This window comes from Haliotis cracherodii, unplaced genomic scaffold (assembly GCF_022045235.1).
Source record: "Haliotis cracherodii isolate W230 unplaced genomic scaffold, xgHalCrac1.p SCAF_2, whole genome shotgun sequence".
In the NCBI taxonomy this organism is placed as follows: domain Eukaryota; kingdom Metazoa; phylum Mollusca; class Gastropoda; order Lepetellida; family Haliotidae; genus Haliotis; species Haliotis cracherodii.
Window position 1 is genome coordinate 69,961,925 of NW_027266275.1, and position 15,866 is coordinate 69,977,790.

Sequence of the window (15,866 nt, forward strand, 5' to 3'; positions counted from 1 at the left end):
GCCGAGCGCCAGACAGGGTAACAACAAGTACCATCTTTTAACGTCAATTGGTATGACGCGGCCGGGGATCGAACCCCGGACCTTCCACTCCCCGGGCGGACGCTCTACCACTAGACCACGGAGGCGGTCTCAATGATCTGTGCAAAATAATGGAAAGGCACTGATATGAAGTGTGTCCGATAATATGTAATTCGTTGTTTTAAATAAATTTTGTAGAATGTGTTTTATGTTGTGACAACATATGTGTACCTTATCCATTTCAAATTGAGTACATGTTTCATTAATAACATTAACTCTGCGATCCTTTCCCTGAATCACTACTTTAAAAATTATTGATTATTTTCTTTTTATTGTTTAATGCGCATTCAGTAATATTCAAGTTATATGACGGCGGTCTGTAAATAATCAAGTCTGGACAAGATAATCCAGTGATTGACATCATGGGCATCGATCCACACAATCTTTTCTGTATGGCTTTGGGCCTCCCACGTAAGATTCAGTGAGTGAGTGAGTTGGGTATAACGCCGCTTTGAACAGTATTCCAGTTATATCGCGGCGTGCAAGCTTAATGTGGGAGGAAAACCCGAAGTGATGCAGGTCTCAGACGTTTTCCACTTCGGTGAAACCCACGAGCACGGGTATGGTGCTGACAAATCTAGAAACATAATCGGGGCAAACCGGGACTCAAACCCACAATCATAGGTTTCTGGCGTGTCCAAGGGACGCAACTCTGCACTCCCACGTAAGACATACACACCGTGATGTCACTATACACTGCTCAAAGCGGGGTTAATCTCAACTCACTCACCACCCCATCTACGTATTATAACATGGTATACGGAATCGTCCTTATCCCATCCTCCCTAGGCAAGGGCGTCAAATGACTATGAAAGTCCAGTTTCACTTACCTCTATAGTCAGTTAACGCCTTGTCTCGGGAAGGTGCCCTTATCAATGTACAGATATAAATTTAAATTTAATAACGTAAAATGTTACTTATGATTAGTTTTTAACCAAAAAATGTTTACCAAATTGATCATGTTTCTATAGCCAACGGTTCTCCGACGAACACAATTAACGAGGAACGATGTCAATCAGCCTAGTGAGTTATCATTCGTCACCACTCGCCCCTTTCCGTCACCTGCAAGAAGAGCTATTCGGCTTGTCCCGGAATAACACGAGTTGGTCACGAATGGTGAGTTATGTCTGAGGAACCTGGCAAAAGTGATGTAGTTAAAACCTTGTTTAATAGGAAAACAATGCCTCTACGTTACAAGGGTAACCATCCGTGAAGATCCGGGTTAGAGTTGGTCTTCAGCAACCCAAGCTTCTTGTAAGAGGCGGCCAACTGAGTTGATGAATGTCAATCACTGGATTATCTGGTCCAGACTCAGCATCACTTACGACATATTTCCCTCTAATCAAGATAAAAGGACCATTAAAAAAATTGCATCCTGTACCCGAACGAACTAGACCGTCTCCGTGGTCTAGTGGTAGAGCGTCTGTCCGGAGAGCGGAAGGTCTGGGGTCATACCAATAGACGTTAAAAGATGATACTTGTTACTCTGTTGACGTTAAAGGGGCTAAAACAAGGACTGGTCGGCTCGGAGTCAGTATACTGTGTCTGAATAAGGTATTCATGTTAAACTGCGGCATGGTATCTCAATTGGCTAGCGCTATAAATGGGCTCAGTCCGGACTAGTACAAGCAGCCACACACACACACACACACACATACATACATGCACGTCGCTATGTGCAATAATCTTGGACGCGACGTTAAACCCCATTTAAATTCATCATGGTAATACTAGTTGAGTAAGTAAATAAACAAAGTAGAGTTTGAATGAGTGAATAATATTTACTTGTCTTTCTCATAGTAGTTATTTGCCGGAAAATAGTCCCCCTTTAAAATATTTCAATCAAATCAACCAGGACTGCTTGTCCTCGCCTCCCGAATCCCCCGTTAAACATCTAGACCGAAAACATAAAATCTGCTTTTAAGGAAGACATGGCCTATCTCATGTTATCTTAATGTGAGTTGGACGGTGCACCTGAATCGTTGTCTGTGTGTCTATCGGAGGTGTCGATATCAGCTGTCGACACCGTCATCAATAATACAGGATGTGAACAACCACCCTGTAGCATCACCGTGTCGATTGTGTTTGATGCAGTCACCTCAGCAGGCTGATCCTGCAAATACTGTAACCAATCACGTGCTGCCTGTACGTGTAGCGTTCATGTTGTAGAGGTATGTAGTTTTACTTTACTAGAGGGAATATCGGTTTTCACATGTTAGATTCTTCGTTCTGCGGAGTTCTTGTCATAGAGTGAGTGAGTTGGGTGTAGCGCATGTTTAATCAACATTTTCCAGCAATATTAAAACAGGGACACCAGAAATGATACTTAAAGATTAGACTTGACTCGGGAATCGAACCAGGGTCTTCGGCGTGACAAGCGAACGCTTTATCAACTAGGCTACCCCACCGCCCCACTGATTATAGTAGTAGTAGTAGTAGTAGTAACAGCAAAGTAGTTGTAGTGGTATTAGAAGTAGCAGTAGTGGTGGTAGTAGTAGTAGTAGCAGCAGCAGTAGTAGTAGCAGTGGTAGTGACAGTAATAGTAGTAGTAGTAGTAGTAGTAGTAGTAGTAGTAGTAGTAGTAGTAGTTGCAAAATAGTAGGAGGTACCATTGCTCCCTCGAGTATTCGACACTGACATATCTAGCTGCGGTTTGCTGGGGTCAGGCTACAGGTTGTCGACGTGCTACATTTATGATGTTAATCACTGCTGGGTAAACACCAGGATCACGCTGAACGCCAAGAATACATATGTTCACCAGGTAACCACCATCACCCTAAACTAATTCCGAGATGAGGATGGGTTACCACTTGCAAAGCTCAACCAATCTTCAAACCGCATGTACGTCTATATTTTCAGCTTTCATGTGCGTGCAGAACACAATTTTAAACCATACAGTCGTCTTTTCATGCTATGATGTTGTATTTCCAACTAGCCAAGTATCATTCAACTAGCCTCCCTGCTGTACAACCCGTGAACATCCGGGGTAGAATAGGTCTTCAGCAATTCAGATTGCCGTAAAAGGCGACTATGCTTGCTGTAAGAGGCGACTAACGGCATTGGGTGGTCAATCTCGCTGACTTGGTTGATGCATGTCATCGTATTCTAATTGTTGTGGATCGATGCTCATGATATCAATCACTGGATTGTTTGGTCCAGATTCTATTTATTTACAGACCGCCGTCATATAGCTGGAAAATTGCTGAGTGCGGAGCTAACCAACAAAGAAACAAACAAACAATCTTACTGCACAGCTGCTCGATCTTTGGCTTTCACTCACTCACTCACTCACTCACTCACTTACCCGAGACGTTCTGTAGAAAATACACCACTGTCAACTAGCACTTACTGTCGAGTTCATACTAAATAGACAGGATAAATATTTGCACAAAAGTGAGCAGTCTATGTTTCTTTGAGTGAGTGAGTAAGTCTGGTTTTACGCCGCTTTTAGCAATATTCCAGCAATATCACGGCGGGGGACACCAGAAGTGGGCTTCACACATTGTACCCATGTCGGGAATCGAACCCGGGTCTTCGGCGTGACGAGCGAACGCTTTAACCACTAGGCTACCCGACCGCCCCTATGTATCTTTGAACTCTGCAATCATGGCAGTAGTATATAGGACAACCCACTACCTGGACGACGCCAGTTGTGATTGGCAGCTGCCATTAGCTGATAATTCTTTTTAACCAGATGGTTCTATCTGGGCTAGCAGATGACACGATATTTTTATTAGATGAACTGAAAAAAGCTATTGAAAGCTGGGCACGGTCGTCTAAGGCGCCGCGATTCGCTGTGCAGAGTTGCGTCCCTTGGGCACGCCAGAAACCTATGATTGTGGGTTCGAATCCCGGTTCGCCCCGATTATGTTTCCAGGTTTGTCAGCACCATACCCGTGCTCGTGGGTTTCACCGAAGTGGTAAACGTTTTAGACCTGCATTACTTCGGGCTTTCCTCCCACATTAAGCTGACATGCTGTGATATAACTGGAATACTGTTAAAAGCGGCGTTAAACCCAACTCCCTCACTCATTTACTTAAAAACATAGGGACTATACATTATATAATCTCCTTCACAGGTGGAAACTTAACGAGGGAAGCCAACAGATAAGGGAGCTTCCCTTGTTAAGTTTCACCTTTTGTGACTTACTTTTGTTGTTCTTACATGTACATATATATGCCCTCTGCCTTATATCATTCATTCACCCGATGAAGGAGTAAGCATATACTCCGAAACGTCGTGTTCCTCATAATAAAGAAGTTGACATCCTTTAATTCCCTTGCTTAAAATAATATTACTAATCCCAAAACAAAGTAGTCCTCTACACTTAATACATTCATCGAAAAAAACAATGAAAATATGTTTTTTAATATACAAACATATCGTTATCAATAAACTGATAAAATGTGTGTTGATCCCAAACACTAACCTCAACACGGCCCTTGTAACATAACTATGATGTGTTTTGGTGTAGTATAAACATGTCAAGGAGTGTGTTAACAGCTAAACGTGTTTAGTGTCTTTAAATGTGGGAAAGACCTCTAGGTCCCCTTGGAATTTATTATAGGTAATTTGAACTAGAGGCGCTTTCCATGGCTTTTAAGCGTTGAATGGGGATACAGAAGTGTGTGTGTATGGGTGGGTGGGTGGGTGGGTGTGATAAAAGCTATTTGTAGCAATATAAATGGATTGTTTGGGCGGAGGTTTGTTTGTTTGTTGGTTTGTTTGTTGTTTAACGCTGCACTAAGCTATATGAAGGCGGTATGTATATAATAGGGTCTGGACCAGACAATCCAGTGATTGACATCTTGAGCACCGAACCACGCAATTGGGATCGATGACATGAATCAACCAAGTCAGCGAGCCTGACCACCCGATTCCGTTAGTCGCCTCTTATGACAAGCACAGTCGCCTTTTAGAATAAGCATGGGTTGCTGAAGACCTATTCTAACCCGGATCGTCATGGGTCCCTTCCAGCAGTGAGAAGATTCACCTAAATGTCAAGTAACATTGTCACATAGGCAAGCCCATTTCCATTCAATGTTTGTTGCTCTGTAATATTTCATTTCCTGAAAGATTAGGATAAACGTTCCGGCGATTGATTTCATGGAAGTTGGACCAACAGTTGAAGTTTGGTTTTTCAATCAACCTTCTATCAGCAAACATTAATTCAGTCTACAGTCTTGATGTTTTCGTTTGGCAATTAGTTTTCACAGTTCAAAGGCATGGCTAATCACATTAATGTCATGACGCATTTTAGGCCAACAGTCCACGCTCACATTAATTTGTGACTTATTTCACGATTTAAATGAATTCACGAAGACCATTTCATAAAGGATCAACCTTTTTGTGAGAATAGAGGGAATTATGGCCATAGACTTGCTAAGTATTTTTTTATATTCATGCTACATCAAAAGAAGCTATGATTTGTTTTATAGTATCACCAAAATACGTAGGATTAAACTGATCTATTAAGAAGACATCTAACTGAATTAGATTTGTTTACTAAAAAGGGGCGCTATGATATATATACGGTAAGTATGGGATGTAGCGTACAAAAGCTGGGGGTCAGTCGATGTAACCAGATATACTTTCATTGTCAGCATCCGTTTCTTGTATGCCAGGAATACTATTAGTCACACAACAACCCACTATTAAACCCTCTGCGGGACACGAACCTGCAATCTCTTGATTTGTAGTCCTTCATGCTATCACCTGTACAACGGAGATTGTTTAAGTCACAAATGTCATTTTTTAAAGTCACTATTATCTTAGTTTGATTTATTTGTACAAAAAGTATGTTAATATTGTGTCAAGTTTGTATATATTAGAAATTAGATGTGCAAATCAAATTCACAGGCATTTGCACGACACATATTGCAGGACTTGCAACAAACTTGACACAGCATTAACATAATATTGTACAAATAAATCAAGCAAAGAAAATGGCGACTTGAAAAAAAATGACATTTGTGACGTCCACACTTTCCGTCGGACAGGTGATAGCATGAGGACTACAAATCAAAATGTTGCAGGTTCGTATGTGCGGTATATCCATGACTGCAACAGTGTGTATACTTAAAAATAGAAAAGAATATCCTCGGATATTTTGTGTGGGTAAAAACACTCATTCACGGCACATCTGAAAACTGGAGTGATGAGGTTTCCGTGTCCAAAATGAAGATATTGCACGAATAATGACAAAGGTCAAGGTCAAGGTCAAGGTCATGAGAACACAACGTCTCGTGTGTCCACCATTACCGTCAACTGTTGCTTGGCAACTCCTGTCGACGGACCAAATGGAGGGCACGGGGATGTTTAGACTGGTTCCCGTTCGTTCCTGCGACAGACTGGAACTTTGATTGGAAAGCGGAACAAGTACAGCGACACCAAGCGGAGGATCCGGCCACCTGTCTAGGGGATGTTGGCCCACACGCGCAAGCTGTTGCAGTGTCTGTAGTTCAAGATGACGCTGTTGTACGCGATCAAGCACGCTTCATAGGCGCTCTATATTGGGTACAGATCTTGCGATCTGGAGGAAAATGAGAGAACCTTACACTGTAGTTCCATGGGAATGCTGCTCTTACAATTACAGTATGTCGTCTTGCATTGACGGGTTGAAAGATGAAGTTTAATGGTATGGTTTATAATGGGAACATCGTGTGGCTGTAGGATTTTACCACAATAGCGTTGAGTCGCTAAGTTACCTAGCACTTGCACCGGGTTTGTTCTACCAGTGTGGAGGTGTCCGTCGTCTCATCATTACGCTGCCACCGCCAACTCTGTCGACGTCCCTTATGTAGATCATGACCGGTACACCTGGCTCTCCTTCCCGTGAAGATGCGGGTTAGAATAGGTCTTCAGCAACCCATGCTTGCCGTAAAAGGAGACTTTGCTTGTCGTAAGAGGTGACTAACGGGATCAGGTGGTCAGGCTCACTGACTTGGTCAATGCATGTCATCGTATTCCAATTGCGTGGATCGATGCTCATGATATCAATCACTGGATTATCTGGTCCAGACTCGAGTATTTACAGACCGCCTTCATGTAGCTGGAATATTGCTTAGTGCGGCGTTAAACAACAAACAAACAAACAAAGAGATATGACATTTCTCCTGGTCCATACTTATGTTCCGCTTGCTTCAGGAAGTTGTACCATAACCTGCACGAGCATTACGTGCACGAGCATCAATCACGTGGGTATCACGTGTTGTTACTTTTCTGTATTGTTAGTTTGGGGTTTTCATTTGTCCGTTTCCGCGTTTGGATGATTCCAGCAATAACATTATTAACTTGGTACCACATGACACCATATTCATGCTTCACGTAAGAGGTTCCCTGGCAACTGGTTGGCTAACCAAGCAATTTGTTTTGAATTTCTGTTTCCATAAGCCGAAAAGTCGTAGGCTACGGATGGTTATGGTATGGCGGGGCTTGTGTTGTATTATGGCGTTGAAAGATGTCACTGACATTCTGCAAACTTAAGGTTCAAAACAGTACTATAATACACGTATCAAATACATCACGATCGTATAACAATTTCTTGTTTATTTCATTATTAGCAACCATTTAACATGGGTGTATACTTTTGCATGTAACAATGCTGGTGGGATTGTTAGACAAGCAATATTGAGGTTGACATTTTGTACGATGAAGGAAAATGCTACGGTCAAATACGTCATTAAATGTTTAGTGCATGATAAATATTTTAAAGTATGCAGCTGTCACGTGAAATCAATGCCCCGATCTCAGTTTCCAAGGAAAACTCAATGCCCTAGTTTGTTTTTTTGTCAGGATAGCATGTGTTACCGTTGAGTGTTGAGACGCAATTAATAAGACCATTACTTTAAATATATCATCACCCATCCCCCGTCCCCCTCAACAACGACCCCCATATACACCCTATACCTACTCCTATCCTGCGTCCTCATGGGCGGATACAGAGGGGGTGGGGGATGGGGTGGGGTGGGGTGGGGTGGGGTGGGGTGGTTAAAGCTATTTCTGTATAAATTACCACCAAAGACAATAAATAGATCTTAATTGTGCACCCCCCCCCCCCCCCTTTTTCAAAAAAGCTGTATCCGCCCATGGTCCTGTAGTCTAGTCGTTGCATGTTATCTAGTACAGGAGGCAGCAGTTTCAAATAAAACATTTACAATGTATATGTATATACTTTTTCGTACAATGATTTCATTTTCGTTTTGTGAGCTGTTTCTCCTTTTTAGCCCAACTCCACCTTCTTCACATTCAACCTTTCCATTCATCCGTACTGCCTCTCGTCATGTCAACATAACCCACATTCCCCATCTCACACCATTAATACCCGTCTGTTCAGCCGCCCCCTCACACTGGTGGGCTAGCCTGGTTTAGGTATCACGTGTACATAACAGGTCTTCAGCAACCCATGCTTGCCGTAAAAAAGAGGCGACTAACGGGATCGGGTGGTCAGGTTCGCTGACCTGGTTGATGCATGTCATTGTATTCCAATTGAGTGGATCGACGCACATGATGTCAATCACTGGATTGTCTGGTCCAGACTAGATTATTTACATACCGCTGTCATATAGCTGGAATATTACTGAGTGCGGCGTTAAACAACAAACAACAACAACAAAAGGTAGTTTGTCACACAGACCCTGAAACAAACATATATCCGATACATCCCATGCAAATCCATAATATTTGTCAAGTCTAGATTACTGCACTTTCTGAAAATGAAGATGAAGAATATCTCCTTTATATTATATTTTTCAAGATACTTTAACAACTGTTTTATCTGTAAAATATGTTTATTTCAGAGTCTAGATGTTAGTCTAGTACGGTCGCTCATCGATCAAGGAAGTAACAGGCATGGTGTTAACCCAATTGCTTCATGCAGTTGCCATGATTTTGTTAAACCACACTCACCATCCGTACATCATCTCACCATACCTCATCTCTACCACTAAGCGGGTTAAACTGGACGGTGCCGTAGCTTAAGGTATACATAATATGTAACATTCCCTGAATGTATCGTCCGTTAGGCTCGTCTCCAGATGGAGAGGTTTCGCTACGCATGGTTCACCTAGTTAGAAAGTGATTAAATCTGACATGATTCTGTTTGGTACACGTTTTCCCCATAAGCCTACAAATAATGCACTCACACACAAGGCTTTGTATTTACAACAACATTTGACTCATTTGTTACAGGAACGGCTGTAACCAACGCTAACCGTGACACCCCTTCTCCTTGTTGCTCTGTGAAATGTACATTCCTTTGGATATGATTTACGACAGATCTGACAAGCATCCACGCTTCATGCGTGTGAATAAAGCACGCATGTATATGTGCGTCTTTGCAATGCACAATTGACAACATTTTTCAAAGTACCTGTTATATATTGGATATAAATGGCTATCATTGTCAACATACAAGAGAGGTATTGACAAAAACATAAATCTTGAATAGACGACCTTGCGTACAGGTGTAGTAGATTTACTTGCTGATAATTGGCAAAACTGTTACTAACGGGTTTAGCAACACTCTCTCGTTCATTTTAGACCGCCTCCGTGGTCTAGTGGTAGAGCGTCCGCCCAGAGAGCGGAAGGTCTGGGTTTCGATCCCCGACCGCGTCATACCGAAAGATGTTAAAAGATGGTACTTGTTGTTACCCTGTCTGGCGCTCGGCATTAAGGGGCTAAAAAAGGACTGGAGTCAGCTACTGTGTCTGAGCGGGCTGTTCATGTTAAACTGCGGCATGGTATCTCAGTGAGCTAGCACTATAAATCGGCATTAGTCCGGACTAGTACAAGCAGCCACACGCACGTGCATGCACGTCGCTATGTTAGTATAATAATCTTAAACCCGATTTCAGCTCACCACATTCATTTTAGCAGATCCGAAGGGGATTCCGGGTTAGAATTGATCCTCAGCAACCTATACCGGTCGACAAAGGCGACCAAATGGATCGCGTGGTCGGGATCGGTGACTTGGCAGATTGCGTGTGATCGTACCCCGACGGCGTGGATTATTGCTCACAATATCGATCACTGGATTGTCTGGTCAAGATGCGATTATTTACAAGCAATATGGGGGCGCTGGGTTAGCCGAGTGGTTAAAGCTATCTGGCCACCTGTGCCCCAACATCTATTCAGGGCACGTTTAGAACTTTATTTCATCAAAACACCAGAGCTACTTCCTATCCAACAAAACAATTTCAACCGAAGCCGGGTATCCGCGGACGTGTATACTTTGACATCATTTCGGCTAAAGCCAACTAATGTGTGATGTGGGAAATAAAGTGTGCTCATCATATTATCACTGTGGTATTACAACAGAGGTACCAAATACAGTAAACTACGTTTATAACGAACACGCTTTTAACGAACTGACGGATATAATGAACAGTTTCTTTCCGGTCCCGTCATTTGCTGTATATGCTTATAACGAACTACTGTTACTACGAACTAAAATCAGTGGTCCCTTTGAGTTCGCTATAGCCGTAGTTTACTGAACTGCTGTAATTCATCTGCTCAGTCCGTATAGACACACAGTGGGAAACAGAATTTGGGAGAAAAATGTCACCCCAAATATTACTTCTCCACATGTAATAGTACCCTAATCTCCACCTTACTCCAAAGCACAGGCACTGTAAACCTGTTTACCAGCAGAGTGCCACCCAGCTAAATCCGAGCTAATTGCAAAAGTGAACCCACGTGTTTGTGATGTGGTATGAGCGTAAGCTGGTTGGCCTGGTTTCTATATGATGCTTCCAGACATACACTTTTTCCTTCCTAAGTGTTTGTTGACTCGAAGCATGTGTTTGTCCCCATTCCGTGTAGGGCCGTTTGTAAATTTGCACTCAAATTTCTGAAATGCGGCTCCATATACATCTGAAGAGAAATAGTTATATGTCACACTGAGTTCAAATTCCGCTGCAAATCTGTGACACGTTGCTGTTACGCGAGATTATTTATGTTGTTGATATATCGCACAACGAACCTATCACTAAGTCTGGGTCCGTTTCCGATGTAGATTTCATCAATGCTGGTCTTAGACAAGGGGGTGTGCTGCCACCATCTGTTTCATGTTGTAATTAACAATAGGTGCTTAATTGGTGAGCGGTGATTGACTGGCGTGTGTATAGCCTAGGGGGCGCCTGACAATGGAGGGTTTGAAGCTAACAAGCTCATATACAGATCGATAACTATAATCGATTGAATACGAATGAATTCGTCCAACATTTGTTTACTTGTTTCTTTATTCATCATTCAGCTGTTGTTTTTTACTCTGTTTCAACTACAACTTCAACATTTCCACTATTATATGATAGAAATAGATCGACAGAATAATATATCAGAATTTTTAGATTCTGTCTATTTTGTATAGTATTAACAGCAGATAATCATAATACAATTTCTGCCTCCAATGTCCATTCTATGCAGATTTAAGAGACAGCATGTTACCAGAGTATTATTGTTCCCATCCAAACCAGCAAAATCTTAAAATGCTATTCTCCAGCTCAAATCCGTCGTTAATTAACAGTCTAGGTAAATATATTTTCTTAGAACTTAAGAAACGCAATAGATATCTTAAAGATGTCGTTAAGTATCCTTCGCAGTAATACTGTCCATTATTGTACATCATAAGGAAAACAATTTGGCGCTGTCTGTCAAATATTTATATATGTGTGTGAGTATACACTTGTAGGGTTATCTCCCTTTAGTTACACGTCCCATTTGTCACACAGCTCCATATTCCCAGTTGTCACACACCTCCATATTCCCAGTTGTCACACACTTCTATATTCCAAGTTGTCACACACCTCAATATTCCCAGTTGTCACACACCTCCATATTCCCAGTTGTCACACACTTCTATATTCCCAGTTGTCACACACCTCCATATTCCCAGTTGTCACACACCTCCACATTCCCAGTTGTCACACACCTCCATATTCCCAATTGTCACACACCTCCATATTCCCAGTTGTCACACACCTCCATATTCCCAGTTGTCACACACCTCAATATTCCCAGTTGTCACACACCTCAATACTCCCAGTTGTCACACACCTCCATATTCCCAGTTGTCACACACCTCAATATTCCCAGTTGTCACACACCTCCATATTCCCAGTTGTCACACACCTCTATATTCCCAGTTGTCACACACCTCCATATTCCCAGTTGTCACACACTTCTATATTCCCAGTTGTCACACACCTCCATATTCCCAGTTGTCACACACCTCCATATTCCCAGTTGTCACACACCTCCATATTCCCAGTTGTCACACACCTCTATAATCCCAGTTGTCACACACCTCCATATTCCCAGTTGTCACACACCTCCATATTCCCAGTTGTCACACACCTCCATATTCCCAGTTGTCACACACCTCCATATTCCCAGTTGTCACACACCTCCATATTCCCAGTTGTCACACGAGGCCAGGAGGGGATTAATTAAGACAACACCTACTGAGTAATGGACCAGTCCTAACAACACCTACTGAGTAATGGACCAGTCCTAGCTGGAGTACATAGGATTACCACAGAGACCCGGGTATTTAGCATTCAGTGTATGTAAATTTTATTGTCAATGTATTTTATAGTATATTATATTTTATTGCGTATCAAAAGCCCAATGGCTGGGTGTTACTTTCTAAAATGCCAAGAAACATCTATATATATATATATATCTATCTTTTGTAACACGTAACTAAAATAACTATCTCTCTACATACTGATTGCCAAGCTGGTGTTTTAGCACAAATGTTATTGTGAAATGTTATGCTGTGACTAAAAGGCAACTAATCTGTATTGAATGTATGGTAGTAGTATAGGTAAAGGTGATTCTGGACCACTTCCATTGGAGCCAGATTTATATACCTACTCCACCACAACAGAGGGAATTTTTTTATGCGTAAATGACTATGCGATTCAACGATAGTCATGAGAATTGGCTCTAGCTCACCGCAACCTGGAGCCAATCAAAGACCATAGAGGGATTTTTTAGTACAAAAACAATGATGAGACTAAACTAAATTGTAATGAAAATATTCTCTATTATTTTTACTAATACGTATACCATTATTTCTAACGAAGTGATATTCAACATTTTTACTAAGTTCTTCGTTCATTTTACTAGGAGACCAGACTATGTACTCTTCTTGGTAATTGGAAAGAAACAATTGATGACCGTATTTGGTTGGTTTGATATCACTGATATAATATATACCTTGGGGTGATTCTCTCCATTTGATAATTTTGTCCCTGAGCATAAATGCTCCGATAGCTTTTTCGAGTTCTTCCTTTGTTGGTTTGTAATTTTCCATTATTATATACTTATGTAAGCATTCGTTTAAATGTGATCTAATGATAGTTAGCAATCTATTTTTAATCTCCAACCAGTTCTTTGGTTTTGGCACGGAATAATTGAAGCGCTTCAGAGGATGTAGTCACCGGATGTGCCCAGACCCGTGAAGATCCGGCGTAGACCCATGCTTGTGATAAAAGGCGGCTAACGGGATCGGGTGGTCAGGCTAACTGACTTGGTTGATGCATTCTTTCCTTTTACTATAGCATGACATGACATGACTGATTAACTATAGTGATATGAAAGAATCGGGTGATCTTTAACTTCTTTTGAGTAGTACAGTCGCCTGCTAGAGAATGGTCAGGCTCGCTGATATGGTTGATGCATGTCATCGTATCCCAATCGCGTAGATGGATGCTCATGATGTCAATCACTGGATTATCTGGTCCAGACTCGATTATTTACAGACCGCCGTCATATAGCTGGAATATTGCTGAGTGCGGCAGACTTGCCGTTTCCCAAATTCAGCATGGTGGCCACGAGGGGACCTCGCTTTCTCGCCTTCAGTTACGACCACGAGAAACGAGAAAGCGATAACAACTTGCGCGAAAGCGATATGTCTCGTGGTATCGCTTCCTCGTCTCGTCTTATCGTTGTCTTGTTTTGTCTTATGGCATTCTCGCGGCCTCAATTGAAGGCGAGAAATCGATGTCCTTTCTTGGCCCTAGAAACGGGTTTGTGGCACCAATAACTTCTATCGTGGGTATCCAAGTTAACAGCAAACAGAAGTAATCATTGCATAAATTTCCCGTGGTTCAAGAACCCGTTCCAGATTGCGATCTTAGTCTAAGCACCAAGGTACGTAGTGTTTATTGTAGAACGGGCCCTGTGCGAGAGCGGTTATGTTTTCCACCTGTTAATATAAGAGAAAAGAACGAAGGACAACAGCTCCAGTGGGCGAGTAGGTCGTTTTGGTAACGCCGAGTCTGCAATATTTCAGCATTTGACACTATGAGGATAAGGCCACCAAACCTGTGTGTGGTTTGATAGTCTTGTGTTTCCACGTCACGCGGAATACGTCACACGGTACAGTGTATGAAGTCGGTTCTCTGTGACCCCACCGGTAGTCCAGTAGTTGGTGTGTTCGTCCGTCACATAAAACATTGGGATTCGAACCCCAACATATGTATTACTGATGTATGTGACCGTGTGGGATTTCCGCGACATTCATGACATATCGACATAAGCGCCGTAAAATCACACCAACCCCCAACACATAACAAGAGAAGCGGTAATAAAATCATTACACAGTCGTGAATGAAATATCTCAGCAGTTCAATTTATTCATGCAACGATATTACACGGTGTTAACAATATATATAAGCAGAGTATACCTTCTGCGTTAGAGTACTTTTATACATATCAATAAATAAATATCTTATGTACAAAATTTAACATTCATCACAATGCCTTCCAGCTACACGCTGGAGGCTGATTTTCAAGGTAAACAAACAATACTGGAGATCCACTGCTGCGTCTACTAATCTCAAAGAGAGACAACTGCTAATATGTATTGAATACTGAAAGACACGTCAACATACAAAAAGTGTATTTTGTAGCTGTTTAATGCAAAATCTCTTACAGTATTCCATTGATGCCTACACGTTTTGTTTGTTTGTTTGTTTTTAACGCCGCACTCAGCAATATTCCAGCTATATGACGGCGGTCTGTAAACAATGGAGTCTGGACCAGACAATCCAGTGATTAACATCATGAGCATCCATCTACGCAATTTGGATTCGACGACGAGCGTAATAAGAACCACATAAAGAAACTTTAAGACGTGTCTTAGATCTGTATAATTTCGTGATTTCCCCTTTCAGCAATCACGCCGTGTTATAACGTGAATATTGTTACAGCGGCATAAAACAAATCTCACCCGCTCATAGAGTGCCTCCCGAAAACACACTTGAAACAATCATGATCTAAAATCGATCAATTTTTTATGGTATTACAAAAGACAATGTAAAAATCTATACGGAACATGGATAGGTACTTATAATGATTGTAACGCAGAGATTGTGACAAAGCTTGGCAAATAAAACTACGAAAAAGGGAATATCAAAGTCAAAAATATGGCGATCTAAACCAAAAGGTACCAATGTTAAATTATCCCGAAACACTGCAATTATTAATATCGATGTCAATAAGACTAAGACACAAGTCTGCAGCAGAGTCTACCACTGTGCATTATCATGGGGATCGCCTTGTACTACCAGCTCAGACACGAAAGGGCAGAAAATCAGCTGGATGCTTCGTCCGGTACAGGTAAACAACATCACTGGCAACGTGTTCGGTGAAGTATCACCTCGTTATTACGGACAGACTCTATAAGCAGACCAACCGTAAAAAAGCTCACTGTGAATGCCAAGAAAATGCATGCTAACTTTCGATAAAAATTGGTACAAAATATATTTTCGTTCCGAAG